The sequence below is a fragment of the Tetrao urogallus genome (genome assembly GCF_951394365.1).
Source record: "Tetrao urogallus genome assembly, chromosome: 1".
Taxonomy (NCBI): domain Eukaryota; kingdom Metazoa; phylum Chordata; class Aves; order Galliformes; family Phasianidae; genus Tetrao; species Tetrao urogallus.
Window position 1 is genome coordinate 186755961 of NC_136813.1, and position 20264 is coordinate 186776224.

The 20264-nt window shown below is 43.1% G+C and overlaps 1 protein-coding gene across 1 annotated transcript in view; it reads left to right on the forward strand.

The window, feature by feature from the left end:
- Window positions 1-20264, forward strand: part of FRMD4A (FERM domain containing 4A) — a gene marked incomplete at both ends in the record, with an annotated part of 350711 nt that overhangs the window by 142699 nt on the left and 187748 nt on the right. The gene's annotated exons all lie outside the window — the stretch shown is intronic.

Sequence of the window (20264 nt, forward strand, 5' to 3'; positions counted from 1 at the left end):
ACTATTTCATACTGGAATCAAATCCAAGCTAACACCAAGGACTGATTAAGTCAGTGGCCTAGAAAGCAATCAATTTTATGCAGCAGAAATAGAGCCTATATCTTAAGATAAAGCATTCTCCAAGTTGCAAAGTCCAGCATTTGATCCAGGTCCATGAGAGAAAGGATAGAGGGAGAAGATTTAACTGCCAAGTACCTGAAGCTGGGGCTGTGATTTGTCTGCAGACCCATTTCAAGGCAATAAACAGCTATATTTATATCTCTTGAATGTGCCTATTATTTCAAGATCTCACCCAAACGACTGCAAGTGACATGACAAAGCAGCACTGTAGGGATCCAAAAATGTATAAAAAGCAATTGATCCATTATAGATGCAGTCTTGGGTGAGCTCAGTCTATTTTTAATCATTTTAATAATGCAGCTGATTTGCTGCAAAAAGGAGAGAAGTTGAACGGGGATCCCAGCAAGCTGAATAATGGTCTCATGTGACTCAGTGGCATCTGGACATCTCTGGTCACATGCATAGCACAGCAGTCTCCTAAGAAGTTGGCAGCAGTGTGGGAGCCTTACCCAGCAGGTCACCTTCAGAAATGCAAGGGCCCAGAGACAAATGGGTGATGCTTCAGTGAAGTGAGGAGAGATTCTAGGATCATAGAATGGCTTGAATCAGAAAGAACCTCAAAGATTATCCAGTTCCAATTCCTCTGCCATGGGCACGGTTTCCAAGCACTGGATCAAGTGCTAGATTAGGTTTTCCAGTCTGGCCTTTAAACATCTCCACAGATGGGGCATCCACAACCTCTGTAAGCAAAATGCATTGGGACATTGAATGGCGAGGCTGAGAAAAGTAGAATTAGAAAAGGGGATATTTTCTTTGTGTTTTTACATGAATTGTGTTGCATAAATTGCTGTCCTGGAGACAGATTTGAGGACATATGGGAGTCTTGATTCCTGCAGGTTCTCCTTGGCCACAACCCTATTTCTCTGGCTTAAACAGCCCAGACCCATATGAGCACCACTAGCTCAGCTCATCTGTGTAGAAGATGAAAGGACACCACAGTCATCCATCTTCATTGCCCTTTCTGTCCCTGGGGAAAGCCAGAGAGAAAAGTTGAGGTTTCCTCTCCCCTTCCAAAAGCGGCCTTCAGATGAGAGTGGATGTGAGAAGGACAGGAGACAGATGCCTTCCAGCCACAGGATGGCTTTCAGGGCACTCAGATCATGAAAATAAAACAATGTCTTTGCTGCAGAGAGTGGTGTGGGCCCTGTAGGGAAAGAGGGACCACCCAGCAAGGAGAGAGCAATGCAAAGGGGACAGTAAAAACAGAAAGCAGCAGCCATGCTCACGAAGGAGATGGGATGCTGGTTGAATACAGCAACAATAAAACAGAAATTATAGCTGTGATTTTTAAACATGAAAGCCGAGCACTGCACGGCACCTGGGACTCTTCAGAGGCAGTGTGATCCCAGACTCCATTTTACTGACACTAAGCTTGCTTCATAAAACAGATACATCCAAGCTCAGGGCTGTAAAAGGGCTGGAGCGAGTCCTAACGCTAAACCTGCCTGGGCAGCTTGACTCCAGTCATCCTTTTCTTTCTTTTTAATATCTCAGGGCTGCTGGTGTTTCCCATCTGGGGACTTTCTTATCAAAACGTTTATCTTGTTGTCGTGTGGAAGAGGCACTTTTCCTGTGTTACGGAGTTATGTCAATCCCACTGCGGACAGGAGGTCAGGAATGGGACTCCCACGTACATTCTTCATCTGATGGTGCTGGCCAGCCCTGGCCTGGCAAAGCCATCCGCTGCAAAAAGTAACTTCTCCATCCCATTAAGAGTGAGAGGATGGACAGAATCAGTACAGCTCCAAGTCAAAGTACATTCCCCTCCATGGAGTTCCATCCCTTTAGGAAAAAGAGAAGACTTATAAATAAAGGGAAATAAAGGTGTATAAAACTCTCTTCAGAAATAATTTATTTTTAAAATACCACACGTGCTACAAGACAGACAGGCAGCTCTTGGTCACAATTGTAAGTTGATTAAGCTATTGATCAGCAACCAGTGTATCATCACTTCTACCACTTGATCATGCATATACCTTCCATGCAATTCATCAGTAGTATCTAAATACCTGGCATCATCGCAGAGTCTGTGACACTGCTATATTCTTGGATTCAAAGGTCTTCATAAAGAACTTCTCAGAGAAGAGTTTCAGTTGCAAGACTTTACACTTGCTCATGTTAAACCTCACTTACCCTCATTCCATAGATCTCCTTCACTTATCCCTCAAGTATCTTTGCTTTCCCAGACCAAAGTTCATCTTGCTTATTTAGTAATTTCTTTATGTGGACCTCTTTTTTAAAAAAAACACTTCAAATTATAGTTATTGCCCTTCCTTGAGTTTTCACTATATTATTTCTGGAGAAAAGGGATCAGTAGATACTCTTCAAGATGTGAGTGAACCCTGGTTTTATTTGGTGGCATGATAAAATTCCCTCTTCTTCTTGTCCCTTGGTAACTGTTAATATTTAATTTGCTTATTCCACCACTACTGAGCAATTAAGTGACATTTCATAGAACTACAATAATCTCAACATCTTTCTCCTGAGTGAGCGCAGAACCCGTAATTTTATATGTGAAGTTCAGTACATTTTTCCTGCTGTGAACATTACTCCAAGTTTGGCTACATTAAATTTAATTTGCTGCTTTATTGCTCATTCACTTACACTCATCATGCCTTGCTGCAGGCCTTTGTCCTTGAATATCACTGTATCACCTGAAAACTGTGCTTCCTCATTGCTCAGATAAAGAAGCATGTATTCAATCTCAGATTCCTGCAGAAACTCAAAAGGAAATGTCCTTGTTGCCTTAATTGCACAGATTTGAGGTTCACAGGAATCTCTTCTGGAGATACTGAGTCATAAATCAAAGACTCATTAAGGTCAGAAAAGACCACTAAGATCATCTAGTCCAACCATCATATCACCTGGTCCAACCATCATAGTCAGAGCTAGATTCCTTCTTCACATGAATTTGTTGCATTTCACCCTGGACATGGCTCTGACATTGGACCAGAAGCTGATCTTTGCCCTCTGATGCAGCATTAGGTTAATACATTCATTGTAAAAATTATCACCCAGACCTTCAGCTGACATTGAAAATTACTGAAAGATGAGGTTGACTTATAGCTCCCTGAACCATGATGGAGGCAGATGGCAGCACTCTTGGCCAGCTGGAAGATACTATGATTCACCATCAGCTACAGTCAGAGGATTACTGCAGTCCACCTGGAGGAATCAGGTGGATGTATTTCTATGCCCACCATATTTTTTGTATGGGAGGAAAGCTGGAACTGGAAGGAGGGTTTCAGAAGTTTGATGTTTCCCTGTCTTTCAAGCTTACCAAGAGGACAAGACCTCCAACTTCACTATCCCCAGAAAGAATAGATTCATGCTTTGTTGCAGTACAGCTACTATTTGCTCTGAACAGAAGAGAAAATAGGGGAAAAAAAAAATAAAGTGTAGAAGTCCAAAAGGACTTTTTCAAACCCTCACCTTGATTATTTACAGCAGAGTTCAAAAAGTTCCTTATTTTTCAGTTAGAAACATGGCTTGTCTGCCTGCAGCTGACTTTCCATTGCATACCATTTCCACGGGCTGGGAAAGACTATGCCCCAAAGTGGTCTTCACCCACATTTATCACACACATTCATAATCCACATTTACAATTGTGCCCTTGCTAAATCAGTGGAGGTGATCCCGGGTCCCTTCTCTGGTGGGTTACATGACCAAGGCACACTTCTTGCCATGTGTAAAAATAATCTGTCTGTACTCATCAGACTCCTCAGCTCCATTCTTTGTAAGCTGGGCCAGTCCAAGCATAACATCCTGGGACTAATTAGGCTCAGATCTGCTCTTAACCCTTTCTTGTCTGTTTTTGACTTTACCCACTAAAATTTCTCTTCTGGTGTTAGCACCCCTGTCTGCAAGCCAACCCTTCAGCAATCAGTAGCAGAGTGACTTCTTCCTACCATTACAACCACACCATCCCTGAAATTGTCCTAGGAAAACAATTCTGGGACTCAGAGTGTCCATGCATAACATTTCATCTTTGAAAAAATTCTGAAAGACTTTTGAAAAATCTAATTTTAGCAAAAAATATTCCAAAAGTCTTCACTTTTCAGCTCTCTTCTTGTTTTCCCAAAAGGCAGAAGAAAACTAGGAAGGAAGTGAGTGGAAAAATGTGGGTGTAGAAGAACATCCTGTTCTGCAGAAATACTGTGGTGTGTTGTCAGATGGATACTCTGCTTTAAATAGAAGAGGTCTCATTCTTGCAGAGGCCAACATAATAAATTCTCAGGCATTAGCAAAGACAGAAATAATGATTTATCTAATAAACTGTTTGGGTTTACTGCATTAAAGAGTTGACCAAGTTAGAGCTTCTCACTATTACATGGAATCTCATTTTTGTGTGCCCATGACACACGTGCACACTTCCACAGAGGGTTTAGGAATAATCCCTGGAGAGCTCAGCTAAATTCAGTTTATTGTATTTTGGTGGCTGTTTCCATAAGAAAGGTCATTTGGGGTAAGCCAGGTTAAACTGAGAGTTGGAAGAGAGTCAACGGGATAGAGTCAGATGTCCCTGATCTTTGTTGTGTGTGAAAACATTCTGTTTAGACCCAGTTCTGTGGTTCTCATTTGTGCTATCCATGACAACAAAGAGTCATGCTCTTTTTTTCTCATCCTCTACACATTTTCTAAAGTTTAGAATATTGCCTCATTGTGTTTAGTTCTGAATCTGAAACATTTAGTCACAACATACCATGCAGTCTAGGACTTGGGAAATTCCACAGAACTTACTTCCAGAAAACAAATTTTTCAATCAACAGCATTTTCTGACCACATTTCTGACCTTCTCTAAAGACAGCTAATACTCATCAGCAAAAGAATTGCTATGCTGAATATTAAGAGTGCAAGAGCTTAAGAGATGGTGCATCTCAAAGAGAATAATCTGTCTGATATTTACTTGTATGATAATGGAAATCACAGGCCACTTACATCTTCATCTGGGTGAGAATCTGCAAGCCCTTCTACCTCCTTGTCATCACCAGTGCTGCCTTTAGGGCCAACCGTTTCTAGACTGGCAATCAGGGAAACCATTATGTGTCCTCCAAAGCCATTTTCTTGTGCCTGCCACTATCTTCTCCATTGCTTTTGAAATATTAAAATTCATCTTTGTGAAGGGAAAAATGAGCCTGTGTTGGTATCAAAGAATCTGTCATGTGCACACAGTGTTCTGACCCTGGAAGACGTCTCCTGTTTATCTCTGTGACCAATGCAACACAGATACAGGGATAGTCAAGGGAACAAGTGACGTGGTCACCCTGAGTTATTGCCCAGAGAGATCCCACAGAAAAAGATATTTAATCACATGCTTCAGCAGTTAACACACAGCCTTTGTGAAATCAATGATGGGTGTGTAAAGGGAAGAAATGATCACTCACTTCCAGTACAGTGCAGTTCCAGTACAGTTCTTGTTGTGATCAGACTGGTTAGACAGTAGTGTCAGTTAGGGGCAGATAAATGCATAATTCAGTCCTTGTGGATCTCTGTTAACTCATATTCACAAGCATATTCAAGCTCAAGCGGCTTGAGCACTGCTTGTTGTGGAGCAGAGATGGGGGAACTGCTAAATTACAGCCAGAGTTCTTGTACCCAGCAGGCTCTTGTGTAAGCTGTAGAAGCTTACTGAGATATCTGAATTTCCACGAGTCAGAGGAGATGAAAGCTTACCAGCAGTCAGGTCTTCTTCTGCAAATACTTTCCAGAGAGCAGATCACTGTGAAACTGTCTTCAGGAAAACCCACATGGCGCCTTGCATGCCAGCTTACCCATCATCATACTACAGCCCTGGAGATTTTCAAGAAAAGAGCAGATGTCGCATTGAGTAACGTGGTCTAGAGCCACGGCAGGCATGGGCTGATGGTCAGACCAGATAACCTTAATGGTCTTTCCAACTTCAATGATTCTGTGACTCTCTGAATACAGTTCCCTGAGTTTTTACCACCTCCAGTGCAGCACCTTCCCAACATATTTCGTGCTCATTAAAATACCCCTCTGCTCCGACTGGTGAACACAGACACTCTGTCAAATCTTTAATGAAAGGGTGGCATGTGCATGATGAACTGCCTTGCTCTGCAGCAGGCACGTGTCCTGTGCTGGCTTTATTTCTGGAGCAACCAACTTATTATCTGATGCAGGGCGTTGTGCAGATGAGAGCTGGTCCATCCGGAAAATGAATTACATGCTCTTCCTTGCTATTGGAACTATCCATCATATCATGTCCCAAATGGTCTGTCACGTTGTTGTCTAGTAAAACTCTGCCATCAAAGGCAGCTACTGTTCAGATGCTGATGCTAGATGTTTGAAAATGTGATTTCAGCTATAACTCTAAGGACATTTAGTTAGAATTTATGACTTGAGGTCTCTCTAAGCTCCATCAACTCCATCCATCTAACACCTTTATAAATAATACTGATCTTCAGTTTCTGAAACCTGTAGGGCAGACTTCTGTGGGTTGTTTGGATTTCTTTCCTGGTGTCTGGAATACATCACATGCACAATTTCACTCTGAAATTTCATACTGCATGTACTTATTAAACAAATATAAAAGACTTTGGCAGAGTAATGCAGTACCATGGAAAGCAGTTGGTGAAACTGGCCCAGTCTAGGGTCCTAGGAGATTTCAGTACCATTTCTTACCAAGTCTTCCAGTACTTGTCCTTTTTTTGCTTCGGTTTCTGTTCTATTTGGTTACAAGCCATCATTAATGAAAATCCTTGAAGAAATTCCCACTGGATTTAGCTTCGATGGGATCCAGATCCATTATGCTACATGAAGTACAATGAGAGCTGCAGCCAAGAAATGCTCAGCAAACAGCAATGTCACCTTTCCTCCATTGACTTAAGTAGGAGCAGATGTTTGCAGGAAGACCAAATACTTAGGATCATGCTTTAACCTTCCATAAATATATAAAAGGAAGAGTCTTGCCCTGGAAAGAGCTTGGCTACCTCTACGGGGATGCTGCAGAGCTGAGGGGCTGAGCAGCGTGAGGACATCTCAGAGGGGTGCCAGTGATTTCGCAGGGTCCAAATCTCTAGGATTATGTGAGTTTTTTCCCCTTCCTACACAACCCCAGCAGTCACCCAGCACTTACTGTAGCTGACGCCTTGGGGAATGGGTAAGGGAATCTATTAATACCCTTAAGAAATAATTAGCATCCAAACAACTTTTGTTTCCTTGTTTTTTACACGTCTGTGCTCTCCCCTGTCACTTGCTACAGAGCAGAGCCTGATATGCTCTGACAAAGAGCTATTGATGGTGCGCTTGTGTGAATTGGCCCAGTGCTGGTCACAGCCAACTTCTGCAGGACCTGCTGCCCCCACTCTACAATACGCTCCAGTGTGCTGAGCCATTTGTGAAAGGTCAGAAATGAACAGAGAAATGGACTGGAGTCAAAAACAAGTAGTCCTATAAATATCAGTCATCGTCAAAAGCGGTTTATTCCATTCCTCCCCTCTCTCTCCCTCTGTGTGTCTCTCCCTCCCTCTGTTGTGGTTTCCCAGATATAACTCCATGTTTCTGACTGTGAAGCTCTGAAAGGGAAGCAGCACACACACTGCAGCTTCTGCTTCCATTTTGCACACATGGAATAATCCTCAGTCCCGCAAGCAGGACTGACAGCCAGCACCGAGTCCAGACATCATCTGCACTCAGATGCTGTATTTTGATTGCTCGGGTTTTCTTTATCTGTGCAAAACTCATTTGCTACAGCTTAAGAATTAGCTCTGGCTGCACACAGCTTGGATTGGGACTCCTGAGGGCTCTTCTCTGACTTCACAATGACTTTAGCAGCTAAATTAGAGGACATTGAAGTGACGCTGGAGCACCTACTAATGGATGTATTCGTAAGTAAACTACAATTTCCTATTTAAAGCAGGATGCTAGCAATCCGGAAGGCAGTATACAAAGTTAATGGTGTGTGCTAGGGTTGCACTGGCTTAATTCCTTCACATCTCCTGCTTAGCAGTGGATGCAGCGCTAGCAGCCTTGTGGTACAGCAAAGCCTCTACTGCAAATGGCAACATGTAAACTGGAACAGCATGACTTCAGGGCAGGATATGCTTTGCACTGGTTTTGTGTGTCACCTACAGTGCTGGTGAAGCACATGCAAAGGGGGACAGTTTGAGTCAGAACAGTTTGAGGAGCAAAAGGAGTGCACTGAGAAGTGTTAAGCTGTGTAATTGCTTAGCACCAAGTGTCTTTGGCTTGGGGATTTTGATAGCTGTGAGGTAGTCTTTCAATAGTTTGAGTTTTGGGTTAGTTAGAGATGAAGGAACAAGCATAAGTGTTTTGAAAACATCAAGTTGTTCCTCCTGGCTATGTCACACACTTTAAAGTACTGCTAATCTAGAATTGCTTCTTTGAAATCATTGAAATTCCTTAAGATTTTTTAAACATTTCAAAAGAGACTCCTGATTTTTCAAACACAGCCTCGTGCTCTCTGCCATAGCTGGAGACAGCTGCGTTTCGGAAGTTTTGGGGATTTCGTGGGAGAAAAACAAGAATGAGGGGCATGTCAGGAAATTTGTCTCTTTCAAAAAAGGTCATGCCAAGGTAATTTATGCATTTAGTGAATTCGATCTATTATAAAATAAAATGGCGAGTGACATTCTGAATTTTCACAAGAGCTCGTTTAGTCATCCTTTAAATGAAATGCTTCAGATTTCAAGGTCTACTCATGAGGAATCTCAGGCATCAACCACAAAAGCAAAGAGCAGGAGGGCTAGCCAGCTTCGCAGCCTGTGGTGCTGGTACAGAGGTGCCCATCTGTACTGTGGGAGAAAGGGATCCGAGCTGCTCTACACAGCCTTTTGGAGGGTGCCCTATTGCCCTTCCTACAGGTTGCTGAGATGGGGGTAGAGGAAACACCTGGGGATTGTCCTGTCGAAGCCTTTTTTAGGGGAGATGCAATACTAAAATGCTCTCAAGGCAGTAAGATACGAATATATTTAAAGCGTATTACCTTTGTGCATTCAACTGCTCTCCCCAGCACCCTAGAGAAAAACACAGTTAAAAGCCCTGTTTACAGAAAAACTAGGGTGTAAACCCCTGTGGCAAGCAAAGGTGCTGTGTCTGCACCTTATGACAGCAGCACACTGTGAAAGTTGCTGTGTGTGGGAAGTGGACGGGGCTTCCTTTGGGCTACTGCAGCATAAGCTTGGCACCATGAGGCCTCTTGTGCTATTTGTAGCTTGGCATCACTTTGTCAAGCTGGGTGCTTGAAGCTGAGGAGTCTGAAAGCCCCCTCCTCCTTGGGACAGGTGCCTCTGAACAGTGGGTGATTAAAGGGATTTTATCACTCCAAGCAGTATCTGAGAGACTGCCAGGATTTAGGAACCCAGGGATGTCTGAGTTGTCTGAGGCCACTGTGAGCCAAAGCTGCATTCCTACATTCATATGGTTGTGTTTGAAGGGCAGGAAAAGCCTCCTGCTCTTCTGGGAGCCACCAAAGAAGTCACAGGGAATCGTTTCTTCTCTGTTTTTTTTATGTCCCATCATGCACACTGTTTTGAAACTATATCTAGTCTTTGTCTGTTCTTTTGTCCATGTCTTACTTCCATGCAAAAGTCTTTCTTCTGGTGGGGATTTTTAGTTTAGTTTAGTTTTTTCTTGTAATTTACAGTAGACAAAATAAAATATGGGCTAAATGATAAAATCAGAGAATGATTTGAAGGGGACTTTTAATGATCATCTAGTCCAACTCCCCTGCAATGAACAACGATGCCTACAGTTAGATCGGGTGTTCGGAGCCCAGACCAGCCTGGCCTTGAGTGCATGGATGGGGCATTCATCACCTCTGGGAAACTTCTGCCAGTGCTTCAGTACTCTTACGGTAAAAAACTTTTCTTTATATCTCAGACTCCCATCTTTTAGTTTGAAACCATTTCCCATTGTCCTACCCTGCTGAAGATTCTGCCCCGTTCTTTGCAGTAGCCCCCCTTTATATGCTGAACGGCCAAAATTCTTCACAGCTGCAAGTGGCCTCAGTCCATGAAATGAATGCCTGTTTTCTCAGATAGTTTTGAGCTAGTCTCTCAAATGTGTAATTCCAGAAACCTAAAGACACTTCCCCAGCTGGGACACTGCAGTCACAGATAAAACTGCAATGAAGGGACATGTGTGTGCCATGCATCATGCAGTGCCATGCTGTGTCAGACCCCCAGCTGGCTCTGGAAGAGCTGGGTGTCTGTACAGCATTGTGCAGGGACACAGAGCCGCAGTGTGGGCTTTGTGCTTCCTCATCCTTCTTCTTCCTCTGTAGAGACTGATGCCTTAACATTCAGCAGTGATAGCCTATCTGGGCTCACTATCAGGGCTGTGAATCTAATCCAGCCTACAGCAAATCAAGGAAATAACTACTCCCTTATGAGCAATCAAGTTTTCCACTGGCTGGATTCTTCTAAAATCTATCTACTACCTGAGAACTAAAGCAGAAAGAATTCTGGATAAGTGAGAACTAATATCCCAAATGGGGGATCATTCTGTCAGGCATGATTTTCAGGCTTTACTCATACATTGCCTTGCCTTGTGGCGGTGTTTGATCTTAAACCACCTGCCCATTGAATGATGCTAAAAATAATATCTACAACTCAGTATGAAGGAAGGGCAAAATACAAAGCTCTGTCTGTTATAGATCATTCTAGTTGCCAGGTTTGTTGGAGGTTGTTAACCCATTACCAAGCATTTTAACGTTACCAGTATGACTGATATTTGGGTTAGGAGAATGGGGCCAGACCAACAGGGCTGAACAGGCTGCAGGCAGGTAGGCTGCCAGGTGACAGGACCCTCCTGGGAATGATCTCAAAGGTTGTTCCAGCCAATGCATCTTCATCTGTGTTAGGTTTATTGCTGAATGAGCGATCTATCACTGTAATGTTCTTCTTTCCAAGTCTCTGATGCCTTCCATTGCTCCAAACCAAGCAATTACTTATAAAAGTCGGAATCTGTGGTCTTTGGAGCCTTGTTCTTGTCTTTTTTTTCCTTAGAAAAAAAACTATTTTTAATGGATGTTGGACTGCAGAACCAGTAACCTACTCCCAGACCAGTAGACACCTGCTTTAGCATCTTGTACCAAACCAACAAGCCCACTGTATCAGAGTGAAGAGAGAAAGGCTATAGCAGACAACAAATGAGAAGTAACCATTTGTTTCTAAAGAAAAAATCCTTCCTCAGCTTAAGCTAACCTACCTTGATACCATTTGTCTACAGCAGGAATATCGAGTGAAGGCTGTAGAGTTTGGCCAGTTTTTCACTTGACAAGGATTTTAGTTAATTAGTCCTGCAAGAACTCATCTGGAATGAATTCAGCCCTATGTATGTGTGTGAGTTTGAGTAAAGATTTGCATCCCCATGGCATGAGCTGCCACATCCTTCCAGGACATCCTGTACTCGCCACATTGTCAGCTTGCTATCAGAAAAGCTGCTGTTGCTGCACTAATGCTTCCTTTCCCCCATTATCAAAAAATGTTGGAGAGCTTTTCTGGTCTCTATGAGACAAGATAAAAGGAAAGCCTCTGACATGACATTTCTTAATTAGCTGTCATCACCAGTGGGCTGCCACCGAGCTGCTGAGTGAGGTGGGACTTGGCTGTCTCTGCAAACCCAGGCAGGGAGATGGGGCCAAAGCAGGGAGGCCATGCGGGGACAGACACCACAGAACCTTCAGGTATGCAATGAACAGGGACACCTACAGCTAGGTCAGCATCCACCACATCTCTAGGCAACCTGTTCCAGTGCCTCACCACCCTTATTGTAAAAAACTTCTTCCTTATCTCCAATCCAAATCTCCCCTGGTTTGGAATCATTTTCCCTTATCCTATCACAACAGACCCTGCTAGAGTATTTGTCCCCTTCTTTCTTATAGCCACCCCCTCTACCCCCCCATAAATACACATATGTACAAATACATACATATATATATACATATGCATGCTTAAATATTCAGGAGCCTATTAGATTAAAGTGACATTCATGAGGACTTCCTTACATGTGGTTGGGCTGTGCTTACTTTGCTTTGGGTGAATGTTGCAGTCAAGGCAGAAAAAAAAAAACAAGATTAGTGATGCCCCAGCCTCCTTCATCACCCTGAGAAACAGCTGCTCTTCTCCCTTCTGCCAAGTCCTGGCAGAGTTAGCAGCAAAATAACAAGGACGTGAAACTTAATTTCTGTTTGTAATATCATAACTTAGTCAGAGAACGTCAGAGGAAAATACCTGGGATGCTGCACGTACTCATTCTTCTGCCAGCTAGTTATGAACAGGAAATAAGGTCTGACTCAAACTCTTGTGCCCAGACCAATCTAAAGATGAGTCTTTGAAGGAGCAGGCATCAAACTCCAACCTTTGAGACTTCAAAATGAGGGTCAGTTCCCTTGACCAGATGGTGACACAAGAAGGCAGGGTTCCATGAACGGCACACCCAGGCAGACCATGCCAGCTTGTTCCTATAAGGATTTGAAGTCATGCCCATGGATTGCAGCCCCTGAAGCTGAACTGTCAATGGAGGAACATTTAAGTAACCTGATTTTCAGTAACAATAGAGAAGCGCAACAAAAGCAGCTGTGATATGATACAACTCTTTTCCTCATCATTTTGCAGACAGGGAAACAGACAAAAAGGATATGAAGAAAATTAAGCAGCACCATCCCAGATAAAAAAGAGCAGAAATCTAACTTCCGTAATTCCAATGTGGTGATTTATAGTACTTCAACACAGAAGCTGAATAATCCAGACTATGAATGTTTAGGATGGAGATCTTCAGTGCCAAGGGTGAGATGTACCTTTGCATCTACTTCTGGCATGCTCTAGCATAGATAGTTGTTATTCTTGGTCCATTCTTGCAGCAATCACACCATTAACCTTGTTTTTTTCTCACACCATCAATACTGATAAACAATAGCCATTCTCATGGTCAACACAGGCAATGTGTGGAAAAGAAGGGTAATTTGCAGGGTGCAAAAAAGATGGTTGGGTGTAATAAGTGGTTGTGATGAATTTGTTTCAACCACCAAGTGCACTCTGCACACTGCATTTTTCATCCTTGCTGTAATCAAATAAACATTCTTGAAGTTACTACCGAGTCCTGGTGTCTGAGCTACATTCATTTTAATAACCAAGGCAATAATAAGGCATTATCAACATGTAAAATGATCCATTAACCTCTACAGCAGTAATAAATTGTGCGACTTTGCTAGGCTGCTAGAACTTGCTAATCAAGAAGCAAGAAGGAAGTCTGTACTTGGAGCAGTCACAAATCATGAATAAAGAAAACCTGAGTATGCTAAACTCATCTTCTGCAGCATAATAGGTATATCTCTCTAGAAAAAGCAAAATCCTCCAGTTTATACTCAGCATATGACTTGCAGGAGTTATGAATATTGCCAGTAGAGTGAGTAGAAGTAAAATCAGGTACCCTAACCTACACTCACAGTTGAGAATTCTCAGCAGTATGAGATGAAAGAGATCCCATTAGGTAACTATTCCTGAGGTTTTGTTTAGAGAGATGCTTCTAAAAATGAGAACATAAAAATGATCATAACAGGTCTTTCCAACAAATCACCAATCCAGCATTGTGTTGAGAAGCCAACATCAGGGGCCTATGGAAGAATGGAATAACAGGGCAAATACTATCTTCCCACTACCAGTTATCTGCATTCAGGGATTTCCTGGCCCAGAAGTGGTATCTTTGGATTCATATGCTATTTTATGAATTTGTAGACAAATTTTTTTAACCCCATGGAGGGACCTGAGTGTACAGCTGTCACGAAGAGTTCTGGAGCAGAACAGCCACAGTGGTTGTGCTGCAGCCCTGTGCACACTGCAGTCAACTACAGATAGCTCCTAACCTCTCTTATGTGAGTCAGGTCAGGCTGCTGACCCTCAGAAAGTCTTTTTGGAGTAGAATTGCTCTGTGGAGAGAAGTCCAGATTTCCTTGCCTACACTGAAAAATACAGAAATACAGAATGATGAGCTGGGAGTAAAAGTGTGGGAATACCAGCAAGTAAAAGCACAGTAAATAAATACAACACTACATCTAGTAACTGGGAGAGACAGACCAAGAGTGGCCATTTGTCAAGCATATTCTATAGCCAGTGAGGACACACTGACACTTTTAGATATCATCCACTGTCACTCATGTAGGCAGCTAGAGTAGGCTTGGTGCTTCAAACCCTGCAGGTACCCATTTCTTTTCACTGATGACAAAAGAAGTGCAGATGACAAGCTCACATAAAGACAGCCAAAGTTAGAGGAGGTAAATGCTGCTCCAGATGTTCCTTACAAATGAGGCAGCTTAGTAGGCAGAGAAGAGCTGACAATATTTCTAAGATATTTCCATTAAAAGCTGATAAGAATTACAGAGAGTGACCCCAAGGCAGAAGATCCAGAAAACCAAACAAACTTATCACATTTCTTCATCTGTTCACACAGATCTACACAGCTCGGAACGTAACAAATTCTTTTTGTATTTTGCCAGTGTTATCTGTTCCTCCTTCGGTTTTCTGCAAATGCAGTTTTGTCCTCACTGAGAGAACAATCATCTATATTCCATACAGCTACAAAGAAAATTTGGCTGAGAGGCTGCTTACCTGTTCTGACAAGGCTTAAAAATATCCAAATGTCTCTCAGGAGTCTTCTATTTCCCTCCTTTCTTAAGAGATTTGATGGCCTCTCTGCTACCAATGTGGCTTTCTGTATTAAAGGCACCATAACTCTCCCTCCTTCCTTTACATCCACTTTCCTGCAGTGTATTAAGATTAATCAAAACAGTGTAAGAAAGATAAAGTTTGAAAAGAGAGAAAATTACACAGCACAAAGAGGCATTTATCTTCACCGTGTTTGACATAGTCCAGATGTGGCGTATCCTGTTTAAGGCTTACATTAGCTCAAGGCTGAGTACCTTCCATGCCGCTCTGAGCAAACCTTAATTTCTTCAGGAACTGGAGCAAATTGGCATTACTGAGTACTACACAAGAATAACTCGCTAACATTTTAGGACTTGGTAATGAGAATGCACTGAGTGTACACCCGTTCCCCTCTAGTCACCAGGATTTGCAAAATCCCAGATCCCTTGCAGAAATATTACAGTCATATACCAGCTGAGTGCACGACTGCTGTCCTACACATCTCATTCAGCCTCTGCTACACATGCAAGATGTGGGAACGTGGTGCTGTTGCCAAATCTCTCTTCTTTTGTTTATATAAACCCTGGAAGTGAGAGGCGGCCTCTCCAGTCCATTGGTGATGTTTACAGGGGCGTGTCTCAAGGGCAGTGGGGTCAGGCAAGTTCCCTCCCTAATTAATTACTTTCTCTCTGAGTTATGTGGGAAAAGAGTCAACCTACCAGCACACCAAAACTCAGGGGAAATGTCCTTCCATTAAGCTGAGGCCTCATTTGCCCTCTGCTGCTGTTCTTCTGGCCAGGCTTTGCCAGCAGCCCATCCTTCTGCATGCAGAGGCTGGAATATTTTCCCCAGTAAGGACCATGTGCAGGACATAGGAAGGAGAGTAGGAGGTGAGATGGAGGCAGCTTCTGAAGCAGTAGGAGAAGAGGAGGGGTGCAGATTGCTTTACCCCTTTCCTGAAGACATTTTATGGAGTGTCCACATCTAGGCTTCAGCTTTCACTAAAAGCCATACCCACCTCAGCCTCTTTCAAGCAGGTTTAAACACAGTGCTCTGTTTGGAGATGATGTGTTCTGCTCTCTGACACTTGTCAAAGCAGTCTCCAACCTGACAGCCCAAATCATTTTCTCAAAGGCATGTAATCAGTGAGTTCCCAGATGTGATTACTCCTGAGGCTCCATGGATATATGATGTCCGTTCCCTCTGTACGTGGCACTGGTGAGGCTGCACCTCAGTGCTGTGCTCAGTTTTGGGTGCTTTCACTACAAAAAAGATAATGAGGCCCTGGAGCGTGTCTGGAGAAAGGCAACAAAGCTGTGAGGGATATGGAGCACAAGTCTGATGGGGAGCAGCTGAACTGGGGTTGTTCAGTATGGAGAAGAAGAGGCTCGAGGAGACATTATTGCTCTCTGCAGTCAACTGAAAAGATGTTGTGGTGAGGTGGGGGTTGGCCTGTGCTCCCGGGTAACAGTGAGATAATGGCTTCAAATTGCACCAGGAAAGGTTCAGGTCAGATTTTACATAATACTTCTTAGAAAGAGAGGTGAGGCATTGGCACAGGCTGCCCAGGGAGGTGGTGGAGTCACCTTCCCTGGAGGCATTCAAGAAACATGTAGATTGGCACTGAAGGACATGGCTAGTGGGCAATGTTGGTGGTAGGTGGAAAGTTGGACTAGATGATCTTAGAGGTGTTTTTCAATCTTAACGATCCTATGGTTGTAATATATATCAGAGATGAACTTCTCTGAGTCATGAGTTCATGAACCCCCACGTGCCATGCTGCAGCACTTCTTGTTCCTGAGCATGGAGAGGTGTGAAGGGCTTTGTGCCCACTGCTGTGATGAAGGCTTGCTGCATGCAGAGGAAACCCATGGCTTTCAGTGGCTGGGGACCATAGGCAACCCCTCTCATCTTAACAGGCTGCTGAATTATTTCCAACTCTGATGGAAAAAGCTGATACAGGAAGGGAACACACTGGCTGTGTTTTTCCACATTTCTTCCCAGAGTAGAGGGGTATATATATCATGATATCTTTCTCTGAAACAATGCGTAAGACTGTGTTTTTTCTGTATTATGTTTTGTTTTAATTTTAAGACAAGCTGGGTTTGCAATGGCAAGCAGTGCTTATCTTTCACTCTCAAAGTGGTCATTTCCTTTACAGTCTGATTCTGGATGCAATAAAACATAAGTTACTGAAACCCCCAAAGCATTATCTTGTTGTCATTGTCTTGCAAACCTTTGCCATGCCCCAATGTATAAGCTCAGGAGGATTTCTTACAGTGAGAAGAAATTCCACCAAGATTAATAGGAGCTGCTAAAGAGCTCAAATACAAGTGGTTTCCTTATAGGGACTCCAGGGAAGAGTTTGGCTTTGCTATGGATAGAAGCCACGGATATCATCCAGGATAGAAAATATTGTCAGAAGCTGCAGTTGTCAGTGTTGTCCTCTTATTCTGTCGCCGTATTTGTGTCTTCACAGAGTACAGCTCCAGAGGGGGTATTTCTGTACTGAATGACTTTTCAGGTTTACAAAGCAGTGTCTAGTTGATAGATTTGATAGATACAGCATGATGTGCTTCAGTCTATGCCACCAATGCCACTGATTTCCATTTGCCAATCTTGCTGGACCAACACTGGAACTTGACTCTTCCGTTGCAAACACAAGACACACTTTGCATCAGTAAATGATTTTTCTATCCTTTTTATTGAAAGAGAAAAAAGAATCTAGTCTAAATAGCAATCTTTTGGAATGTAGTTTCCTCTGATGCATTGTTACCACAAACCACTGTTCCTGGCAGCATGCAATTAGTACTGAAAAACATCCACTGCTTAAAAGAGTTTCATCTTTCAGCAGTTAGTAAATAAAGCACGCCGCTGTTGAGGGTCTGTGGTGACAAGGCCAGGATGTTTCCTTGCAATAATTTGGCTTTTATTTCCTACTATGCTGTTCCGAGATTGTCTCTGCAGACAAACGCAGCTGAATGGAGCCTCATTGATGAGTCTGGTCACCTCAATCTGCTCCTGCAGCCAACAAGAGAGGCAGGATTTTGGCAGAGGAAAACAGTACTGGATGAGTTGAATCACCCTTGGGCATGTCTATATTTGCCACAAACACCTAAACTCCCTCTCTTGGAACAGTGAGCATAGAAAATAATTTAGTACCTTAGATCATACCCAGTTCCTGGCCTTTTGGTCACACTACGTGTGTGTTCACTTCCAGCCTCTCATCTAGAATCAACTCTTTCTCTTGTAAACAAATTTCATCAGGAGCTTAGGGAATGAACCTCTTTCAGGACGCTGTGCAATGTGGAGGTTTGAATCCCTCCACCCAGCTGGTCATCCAATACTATCCCAGCCACCTGTGTAGCAGCTCTGGGTCTTCCCTTTTCCCCACGTCCTCATGTTGCATTCTGGGGCAAATAGCACATCTCCAGATTCATACTATAGAAATACAACTGCACCACATTCACATTGCTTTGGCACTTGGATCTGAAAAGCTGAGGCAAAAAAATAACTGCATCCTATCAGCAGCAGAGACCACAGGTAGCCCAGTGAGTGCCATTAGTTCACATGGCTCTAAGGAGAGCATGGTCAAGACTAAATTCCCCAAAATCGTATCTTCCAATTATGCTACATCCCCATGAAACACTGTCTTCAGAGATAATTTTGCATTACCTGTCCTGTAGGAAATCTACCAATCTAATCATAGCAGACTACTGTCTACCTGCCTGCAAATGTACCTTGAACAACTTTTAAAATAACACCAAAACGCATGCTTCCAAATGTTTTCCACAGATTAGGTGTCTCTAGTTTGACTTCCTGCTTCCACATTTATGTCAACTGGGAAGCAAGGAATGACACAGAAGAAAGTGTCAGTGGTTCCATGTCTCCAGTTTTTAGTATTTACATGGAGGATACCCATAGGATTTTGCCTAGAAAGCAGTACAGGAGGTGAGGGAGAGGTCAGGCCCATGATATGTCATGCAGAGATCTTGTTGGAGCTGACTCCAATATCATACATATGGATAGACTCCTACCGCTCAAATGCACCAGTTTCCTGCAAGGATGAATATTTGTGCTACTATTCATCTGCCTTGAGCAATATGCAGATTTTCATTTCATTTACAAGACCTAAAAACCTACAGAAACAATATGTAGATTGTGCAAATGACTCCCTCGTGAAGAAAATGTGTCCATATGCTGCCTCATACTGATACAATGAGATTGCCTGCTTCTTGTCCCAATATCATAGACCCTGGTGAAGATTCACGTTACAATCTTTATCTCCTCCTGTGGATAAAGATCTACATATAAGGCTGGTGTTTCTAAGAGTTGAAACATAGAACGATAGAATCATTAAGGTTGCAAAAGACCACTGAGATCACCCAGTCCACCTATCAACCAATCCCCACCGTGCCCACTAACCATGTTCCTCAGTGCCATATCTACCCTTTTCTTGAACACCTCCATCTTGAACACCTTGACTCCACCACCTCCCTGTGCCAATGCCTCACCAAACCTGCAGGAGGCCATGCTTACAGGAATATGACCCTTCTGGGAAATGGTCTGGTGTGAGCCATCCCCCAAGATACCATTGGCTCTGCTGGTACCAGCAAGGGCTTCCCATGGCCAGCTGAGAAATGTCAAGTACCTCATTCTCAAATAGTCTGTGAGATAGCAGGGGGGTTAGTGCTCATTTAAAAGCTGCAAGAAGCAGAGACTGTAACTCTGCACCTATTCCTTATAAAGAATCTATGTAAGTCAGTCATGCCTAAGATATTTCCATCTTTTCCTGTCCCTCTCATTCTCTTTGGCAAGAGCCATATGGAACTAATTATGAACAAAGGCCGATTGTTTTAATATTTAGAGTTTCCCACATCAAGCTGCTGGTTTCTTTCCTTGGCTGGTTTTAATGTATGTGCATATGTTGAGCAGATACAGAGTTCCTCTTCTGTATTCTAAACAGTTGCTTTAATGTCATGTCCCCAACACCTTCATCCTCGCTTTTGGACCTCAATCAAAACAAAGTATTTTTAGTTTTGCATTAAAATGAGAACAATACATGGAGGAAGGGATTGGCTCCACAGCTCAGCAGAATTTGGTCTCCTAGCTAGACATCTCCAGTTACAGATAACCCTAATGCAGTTATTTCTCTAAGCACGCATACAAGTAGTAGATAGCACCAAGCAGGTTTCAGTGACATGTATATGTACAGAGGGAATGTGAGTGGCACTGTGTGCTCCTTGCACTTAACGCATGTGCTGTGCTGTACCATACCCAGCACGCAGCCTTAACCCCTGAGTGTCTGTGTTTAACTGAGCAGCCCAGAGGCTCTGTGAAAGCGCAACTGCTCTGTGCCTGTGCTTTCCAACCTCTGAGAGAGAGGAATATCTGAACACAGGATTTAACATTAATCTCGGCACCAGATGGTGATACACCAGATATTCTTTTTAAGGTGAACATGTGATCTACTGTACAGCAAACCAGAGGGGTCTGCAGTCACATGACAAAATGTACAAT